General features: G+C 41.8%; 1 long non-coding RNA gene across 1 annotated transcript; it reads left to right on the forward strand.

Annotated features, from left to right (window-relative positions):
- The first annotated feature begins 825 nt into the window (after positions 1–825).
- Positions 826–8,156, forward strand: LOC310764929. Its single transcript, XR_014549367.1, has 2 exons — positions 826–1,009; positions 7,916–8,156. It is a non-coding gene; the product is annotated as an uncharacterized lncRNA (long non-coding RNA).
- Positions 8,157–9,754: the final 1,598 nt, after the last annotated feature.

Genomic DNA, 9,754 nt, shown 5'->3' on the forward strand with positions numbered 1-9,754 from the left:
TCTGTAGTTTCCTTGAATCATCTGTGTCTTTTACAAAATGTGTGGACTGTGGAAGAAAGTCCATGCTTTGTTTTTAAAGGGCTGTACACTTTACAAACATGTAGTTATCAAATTTTGGCAGCAGCGGTACAGTCTAATGTACTCTAGGTTTAATGATTGTCACGTGCTTTCTTCTCGCAGCTGATAGGGGAGTCATTCGAGTTATTTCTTGTTTGCTCGTTACAGCAGAGCCAACGGCAAAGGTGCTGATAAATTTCCTTCTAGTACTTCCTCTGCCAGTGCATTGGCTTTAAAAAGGAGACTTTAAAAAACTGCTTTGCTCCTGCAAGAGATTCCAAACTTTGAGGATTACCAGGGCTCAGCTTTGAGGATTACCAGGAATGAAGTGTGTGCTTCATTCCGTTTCTGCTTTGTATAATTGGTGTTTTTTAAAAAAATAAATAAACAAATCCAAGCCAGATAATCTAATTTGGAGAGCAATCCTGTCCCAATGGATGTTAATGGCTGGAGTGGGGGTTAGTATGAAGCACTGCTGGTGGAGGACTATGCTGCTGCTGCAGATGCAGAATTGGGTCCCAAAATGGGGTGTTTAAGGGACAGAATTAGGCTGGCCAGACCCCTCCGCCTGGAGGCAGTGCAGCAAAAATCCCCAAGACGTCCTCCCCTCAAAAGAAACCCTGTCACTATGACCAGCAGGAGCCAACACTGTTTTCAATACATCATTAACTCTTCACTCTGATGGCACTGTTAGGATGGTTCTAAGAATAAAGCAGTTCAAAGTATCAATATTCACTTGGATAGTCTTAAAATTATTGTTCATGCTGATATTTTTGCCTCTGCAAGTTTGCTGAAAACCTTTTCCTGACTAAAATAGGTATCTTTCTAATAATACACCAGTTTGGTGGTTTAAAGCAATGCAGGAACAGTTTTACCCTACATTTATATGCCTTTCCTTTCCTTTCCCAAATTGTGGTCTGTGGACCACTAGTGGTCTTCAAGCTATATTCAGGTGGGCTGTGGCATGTCTGCTTTTAGCAATAATATTGATTTTTAATTGTATTTTAATTGTTTATTTTATTTCTTATGTAAGAACATAAGAAGAGTCTTCTGGATCAGGCCATGGCCCGTCTAGTCCCGCATCCTGTTCTCACAATGGCCTGTGGGAAACTTGCAAGCGGGACATAGAATTCTCATACAATATAAGAAATAAAAGAAGCAGTAAAATACTCTAAAAAAAATCATACAGCATCTACCATAGCACATTGCAATTGATACAACAGGCAGAAAAATCATGTGGGGGTGGGGAGTTTGGTAACCACTGATCTAAGACAAAACGTACAACACATCCATCAATTATATGCAAATTCTTTCTACCAGATGCACCTTTAATGCGGCCCATGATTGAATAAACACTTCCCAAAGAATTATGCAAAAGATCTGCAGCTATATTTTACAGAGAAGTTCATTAACCTTTTCAGATATGGGCTTATATCCCTTTTGTGCAACACTACCAAATGGATCATACCTATATTTATACTAGACAATGGTGTATTTTAACAGAGTATCCTCAGTGGTTCTGCACTGCTCAACGGCATTCAATGCCATTGACCAGCGTTTCTTGTCTCTACAAACGGAAACAAGGGATAACATAATTCTCCCTTCTCCATTACTTGTCCATTGTTTTCAGATGAAGCAATGCATAGGTTCATGTTCACCCAGAAATAATGCTGGAAAAAAATATTTCACATTTTAAAAGAAAGCTAAGCAAAGTTTTGAATGTTGACTGCTTCACACAAAAATCCAAAACCTGTTCTGCTCCTATGGAGGTTAATGACAGCTTGACTATCATCTTCGGAGCATTAAAATATAAAGGTGAAGACAGGCTGGTAAATGAAGAAATGTTATTGCATAAGAAGATGCAAATCTGGTTGAAACTATCCATTCTCTTATTCTCAAACATTTGTTAGTGGGATTAGTTGATAATTTTAGCCAATAAAATCCTTGCCCCTACTGATATTTTATAGGAGGAATCAGATTCTTAGGACACCCATTCAGTTTTCTCCACCTCACCCTAAAAAAACCACCCCATTCAGAGCCTAGTAAAAAGAAATTTAATTCCAAATTTGTAAACTCCTAGGCTAAGAACTTGTTTGTTTGTTTGTTTTGAAATGTAGAGCTGTTTAACAATGCTGAAGCCAATTAGCCAAAAAAGGAAAGTAGCTTTTCTAAATGACTTTTCCTGTTTTGTTTCAGAAAAAAATATAAGTTGGTAGCTGCAATGAAATGTTGCAGTATGGGTGTCACCTTGTTCAGGGTTCAGTCATAACCTTTTCCAAGATAACCCATTCCATTCCCCCTCATCTCTCAGTGGCCTCATAGTCACTTACTGCACAATTTTGAGGTCCCTCCCAAATCACCAGTATATGCTTACATAATTTTAATTTATTTGTTTATTTAAGGCAAAGATAGCAAAGGCAAGTAGAACCTGCAAAATGCTGAAGGCAGAATAGGTGTGGAAGGATCTGTCAGTTTTGGTTCTCTCAGTTTTTCATCTTTTCCATCTTAAATTCAATTTTCCACATTTCTGTAGCAATCTATGAATAAATTCTCATGAAAATTATTGAGCATTTTAATATGAATTTCTCCTAATGGACACATTTTTGTATGCAGTTTTGACAAATGCGCATATTTTTGCACTCTACTAATATAATACATTTGTTATGTTCTTTTCACTAATATTTTCATTTTTAGGCACACTTTCCCCTAATAGGTGCATTTTTGTTACCATCATTTGGTTGGAGAAGCTGCATTGAAAAAATAGGGAATTTGAAGGATGACTGTGTTTCAGTTCACATTTTGTTTTGAAAAGTTGAAATATGATAAATTAAACTTTAAATGTGAACTGAATTGAATTCCTCATTCCGTTGGCTGGAGTTTCAGCCAACTAGCCATTCTGTCATGCTTCATGGGGTGCCCCAGTAAAATAACAGTGATGGTGGCTAATTGGGAAAGGTGAGCTAAGGAGGGCAAGGACCTACCCGCCCCCCAAATGTCTATGCTAGAATTTGCGGCTAGATTCTGCTGGGCTGAATCTTGCAAGCTGCATGCACAGTCTTCTTAATTGTTATTATTTAATTAAAGGGACTTCCACTCACCTGGAGAGTTAAGCCTTCCACTTGCCACCTGGAGAGGGCCCGGGAAACCTGGAGACTTCAGGTGAGACCTGAAGATCTGGCAGCGCTAAAACATCCCATGCCGTCTCCTTTTCTAAGCACTACACATTTATGGGAGAGAAATAGAGGAGGAGGAGGAGAAATCTCAGGCACTTAATGTAAATAATAAAACACATTCTTGAATGAATTGGCAATTGACTGAAGACAGAACGTAACTCACAGCCCAGTTTAGTTGAAGTAACAGGATTTAAACTACGGTATTTGGCACTTCTGCACTAAACACATTTACTTGGAAGTAATCCTCACTGAGGATTCAGTGGCATTTATTGCCAAAGAAGTGTGATGAGAATTTAATCTGATTTGGGCTGTGATCCAAGTACTTCTGACCTACTGTGGCTGCCTAGATTTTTAAAGAACAAGGGAGGGGTGAGGGAGCCTTGATACACATTGTACACATGTAGAGTTCAGGTACATATTGTAGTGTCACCCAGTAGGGCGTTGTCCAGTGACTGAGAAACTGTGTTTGTGCTACACAACATATTAGAGGGTGGGGAATGTAAAACCTAAAAACAATGCATTGCATAGTGCTATTTTAAGCATTCTATGATTCTGGACTGTAGCTGAAATTTATATGGTATGCCAGTTCACTTCTGCAGGGGCAAAATGACCACCTCCCACTTAACTCTCCAGAGGATTCGACATTCTTGCTGTCCATAGTTTCAGGGTAAAAAAGATTGGTCGCAGCGTCAGCTTTTATCTCTTTTGAAACTAGTATCATACTCTTCTTTTATTCTTCTCTTAGTTAATTGCAGTTGCTGTTTCTGTCTTGTGAAAAGTACTGCAAAAATATTTTAAAACCCAGGCTCTCTTTAACTTTTTGGAACACAGTATGGCAAAAATGTGCTGTTTGCAAGATTGTGCACATAACGAAAGAAAAGGAGATCTATTGAAAATGGCCTATTAGCATGAGAGACTTGTTAAAGGCAAGCCTGGTTACTGGATTCCATGAGCTTCCAGGGTTTGTTCTTGAAAAGAAAGATAAATACATAGAATCTTAGAGTTGGAAGGGACTCCAGAGGTCATCTAGTCCAACCCCCTGCAATGCAGGAATCTCAGCTAAAGCATCCATGACAGATGGCCATCCAACCTCTGCTTAAAAACCTCTAAGAAAGGAGAGTTCACCACTTCTCATGGGAGTCTGTTCCACTGCTGAACAGCTCTTACTGTCAGAAAGTTTTTCTGAATGTTTAGTCGGAATCTCCTTTCTTGCAACGTGAAGCTATTGGTTCGAGTCCTACCCTCCAGAGCAGGAGAAAACAAGCATGCTCCCTCCTCCATGCGATAGTCCTTAAGATATTTGAAGATGGCTATCATATCTCCTCTTAGTCTCCTCTTTTGCAGGTTAAACATACCCAGCTCCTTCAAGCACTTCTCATAAGGCTTAGTTTCCAGACCCTTGATCAGGGGTTGGCAAGGCTTACCTTGCCTGGGCCAGTTCACTGCCACGTGGCCTCCTCCATGGGCCAGATATTGGGCGCATGTGAGATTTCCAGTATCTGCATCTGCACAGACACAATTTCTGGCGTCTGCATCTGCGCAGGTGCGATTTCCGGCTTCTGTGCATGTGCAGACACGATTTCCAACACCCCAGAAGCAAGTCCCCGTGCTGTACTGCACTGGTTTAGTGCAGCGCACTGGGAGTCGCTGAGCGGCCAGTTCGGTTCGGGGGTGGCTTGTGGGCTGGTAAAATGACCCCCGTGGGCTGCTTGTGGCCCATGGGCCTTAGGTTGTTGACGCCTGCCCTTGATCATCTTTGTTGCCCTTGTCTGCACACGTTCTTGTCAACATCCTTCTTAAATTGTGGTGCCCAGAATTGGACACAGTATTCCAAGTTTGTTCTGACTAAGGCAGAATAGAGTGGTACTATTACTTCCCTTGATCTGGACACTACACTTCTATTGATGCAGCCTAGAATAGCATCAGCATTTTTTGCTGCTGCATCACACTGTTGACTCATGTTAAGCTTGCTGTCCACCAAGACCTCTAGATCCTTTGCACATGTACTGCTAGTAAGCCAGGTGTCCCCCATCCTATATTTGTGCATCTGGTTCTTCCTGCCTAAGTGCAGAACCTTACATTTGTCCCTATTGAAATTCATTTTGTTAGCTTGTGCCCAGTTCTCCTTTGTGATTTCCCCTTTCTTCCATTTCTTATACATGCCCTTCTTAACTCTCAGCTCATCCGTGAGCTCCGTATGCAGTCACACTGGTTTCTTAGAACCTCCCACTTTTCTTTCTTGTTGGTATAGATAGAGGCAACTTACTTAATTTTGTTTTTGTTTTGTATATTTTAAATAAAATTTTACTTCAGTGACTGGCTCGTTGACTTTCTGCATGCTTACAGAACTGCAAGTTAATAACTGCAATAAAATTGTGGAGAGTTTGGCCCTTATGACTCTTTACTCACCCTTTCTTCCCTGGCAGGGAGGGGCACCATTTGGTGGTTTGCCCCAGGTGCCATAATGCCGCATGCTAGCCCTGGGTCCTGGGAGCCTCAGGCTTTGAGAGTGCTGCTGCACGCAGTTCCTGCTTGCATGCTTCCCAGAGGCACCTGGTGGGAGAACGGAAGTCGATGGACCACTGGCCCAATCCAACAGGCTCTTCTTAGGTCCTTCTGCACCATAGCCTAAACAAATACCTGAAGGAGCGTCTCCACCCCCATCATTCTGCCCGGACGCTGAGGTCCAGCGCCGAGGGCCTTCTGGCGGTTCCCTCATTGCGAGAAGCAAAGCTACAGGGAACCAGGCAGAGGGCCTTCTCGGTAGTGGCGCCCGCCCTGTGGAACGCCCTTCCAGCAGATGTCAAAGCGATAAACAACTACCTGACATTCAGAAGACATCTTAAGGCAGCCCTGTTCAGGGAAGTTTTTAACGTGTGATATTTTACTGTATTTTTGGTTTCTATGGAAGCCGCCCAGAGTGGCTGGGGAGGCCCAGCCAGATGGGCGGGGTATAAATAATAAATTATTATTATTATTATTATTATTATTATTATTATTATTATTATAAATAGGTATTTACTGTATTTTTCCAACATGATATCAGCCTCTGACCCTGCCTGCCAGTGGTATGCAGTCTTTGGAAGGTTATCCATGAGGGAAGTTCAGCCCTTTTACTCTGAAAAAGGCTCTCCATCCCTGTTTTGTCTGCTAGGCTGTTTTATTTCCCATATTATTATTTTTTATTATATTGTGTTGCTAATTTTGTGGGTGTGCTGACCAGATAGAAAGGTAGGATGTGAACACTTCAACAATTATATAGCTAACTAACTAACTAAAGTCATTTTGCTTGGCTTGACTGACTTCAAGAAAGGGGGATAGTGTAATAATAATAATAATAATAATAATAATAATAATAATAATAATAATAATGTGTACTATTACAGGACAAAAAATCCCTTTCTCTGAAGGTTTTACAGCATGGCATCATGAATGGCTGCCATTAGGAACTCTATCTCCTTTAGGTGGGGTTGGTGGGGAAAGGCAGCAGTTGCTGGGAAATCTCCCAAGTCATGGGCCTTCAGCCTCCTGGAAATTCTGTGAGTGCCATCCCCATGAAGCTTCCCGCCAGCCATGCAATGAACTGTCATCTTCCAACTGACCTTTGTGACTTTTGACCCTTTGGGGGGGAGATGAGAGTTCATCAGCTGTCCATGAGACGGAAATCAGGCAAAGCATTTTTATAGGAAGTTGCACCCATTGACTGCACCAGTTTCTGAAATCATCCTTTCCCATCCTTTGAGGGTTTTTATTTATAATCAGGCAGCATACACTTAACAAAAATAAATCCATACCATACGTTTAAAGCACCATGATCCCACTTTAAGCAGTCATGGTAAAGAATTATGGGGAGTATAGTTTGATAAGAGTGCTGAGAGCTGTTAGGAGACTCTTATTCCCTTTACAGAGTTACAATTTCCAGAGTTCCCTGGGAAGAGGGACTGGTTATTAAACTACTCCGGGAACTGTAGTTCTTTGAGGGGGAATAGGGTTTTCCTAGCAATGTTCAGCACCCTTCAACTAGTTCTCAAAATTCTTTGGGGGAAGTCATGACTGTTTAACATAGTATCATAGTGCTTTAAATGTGTAGGGTGAACGTGGCCTCTGTCTACTGCTGCTGATACTGCATCTCTTTCACAATCTGGTTGTAATAAAAGGCTTGTAATGTGCAGTTTCCCTGCTCATTTGCAGAGAGTGCAGCAGTTGCCTCCGGGTGAGCACAGGAGTGTCAAGCTACTCAACCATCTGCTAGCCACACAGGACTGCTACTGGGCCTTTGAGGCTACAAAAATAGAGGAGCCAACCTATGAGTGCAGCTAGCTAAATACTGCCCCGCATTGAACACAGTGGAGTGGACTGGGTTCATGGAGATGGAGAGAGTATATGAATCTGAGGCCATTTCCAGACAAATTGTTTACTGAGCATTTGTTTCAGGGAGATTAGATGACACTGGCTATTGCACAAACGGTGCCTTTTCCCATCGTTTCCCTTATTGCGAAAAGTCCATTTGGGGGGGGGGGAGCAGATTTCATGGGGAATAGCTTGTACAACTTTAATTTGCTGGTATGTAATTGAATCCCACCCAAACATTGTGATGGCCTGAAAGCACCTTTTGAATTGTTGTGGAGCTTTGTGTGCTGCCATTCCCATTCCCCTTTTTACCCCTCCCTTTTGTTGTTGTTTAGTCGTTTAGTCGTGTCCGACTCTTCGTGACCCCATGGACCAGAACACGCCAGGCACTCCTGTCTTCCACTGCCTCCTGGAGTTTCGTCAAATTCATGTTGGTCGCTTCTATAACACTGTCCAACTATCTCGTCCTCTGTTGCATATTGGCCCTTTAAGAACTTCCAGAAGCAAAATCAACAAAGAGTCTTGGAGCATCTTTATGTCCACAGTTATTCCATAATAAAATATGTTAGGATGTTTCTGGCTGGGTGTTTATTGTGGGATCAGTGCAAGTCATGCAAACATTTGGGGGGGAGGGGGTTGCTTTTGCAGAGTCTGTACCCCCCTCACCTTAATCTGGTTCTATTCTTTCCAGGAAAAATCTGATAAGTAAAAATATGCAAACCTGTTGCTAATGACACATTTGCAGTATCTCAAGGACCCCATTTGCAAATTAACTCCCCCACTCTGGAATGCAGCCTTTATTGTTAAGGTGCTACAAGATTCTGTATTGATTTTGCCCCTTTAAGGAAGAGGAAAAGCAGGGGAACACAGCCTGAAGCTAAAGTGGGCATAATTCATTTCCACAAACTGAGTTTATTTCTTATCAGTTAAGAGAAATATGGTACATTTGCATTACAACTTGTTGATCAGAGAAGAACCACCATATTTGTTGTAAGGATACCACAACCAGTCTGCTGTTCAAAAGATTGGCTGCTTTTGGATCTCCCAAGATCAGCTTCCAGCCCTGAGAAAAGGCATCCTTAGCAGATGCAGCTGAATTTTATCTAGTACTATAAACAATGTGAATTTGAAAATGCTTCCTGTTGCAAGTTTCCGGTATTTTTTATAGACCTTGTAGCAGAGCATATTTTCCCACAAACCTTTATCACCACCCTACGGTGCTACAAAGGGGTCACTTGTGAAAAAACACTTTGGAACTGAGAATGGCTCTGCAAGAAGGCAGAATCGTCAGCTCTCATACTGCATTATTAGTTTGGAGGCAAAGTATTTCCTTTATGCTAAGAATATCAGAGGGTTGGGAATTTAGTGTCTTGTGGTTGAAAAGCTGAACTTGAGCACTGGGCTAAAGTGGTGTAATCTTATTTCTCCTTCCTCATTCTTTTTTTCTTTTTAAAGGACCTTTCAAAATGTTATTTGGGTTTGGGGAGTTGAAGAGTTGCCAGCCTGCTTTCTGTAAAATTGTAGTGTCTATCCAGGAATACACAGACTCTGCTCTGCCAGTGCTAATCATCACCTGGAACTGAGAAGCTAATTCAGGAACAACCCCCCCTCCCCCGGGGACGTTCTGCATACATAGCGGATGCTCTTGAGACTGAGCTACCACCCTTTCCCTAAAATAGCTATTGTTGATTTAGTAGTATTAATGTCAGCATATTCGCTGCAGGATGTGTGTGTGTGTGTGTGTCTTTTGCCCATGAGGCTCCAAAAGAAAGCCAGTAGCAATGGGTAAATACCTTTATTAGGATCCACTGACATGTTCCTTGGAATTCTTAGGGTTGCTACACCTGCATGCATGCAAAAAGCAAAAGAGTGAGGGCGGGTGAAGAGTTGGGGAAGTGAAACCACGAAATCCGCGAAAGGTGCTGAAGAAACGTATTCTTTATACACCCTCACATTTCTTAATGAGGCCTAATACGTTTCAAGAATAAGTCAGAAGCACCAGTCACTTCTTTTCCTGAATATGAAGTTTCTGTATAACCTTTAGTACAGCATGCACTTCAGGGTTAATTAGATTAGATCACAATCAGATTAGATCATGCTAGGTGCAAAACGAGTTTCAGGTTGCGGCTGGAAAGACTTTAGAAACCAGTTTCCATGTGTGGATCACCCTTGGT

The sequence above is a fragment of the Podarcis filfolensis genome (assembly GCF_964270895.1).
Source record: "Podarcis filfolensis genome assembly, chromosome: 6".
NCBI classification, from domain to species: domain Eukaryota; kingdom Metazoa; phylum Chordata; class Lepidosauria; order Squamata; family Lacertidae; genus Podarcis; species Podarcis filfolensis.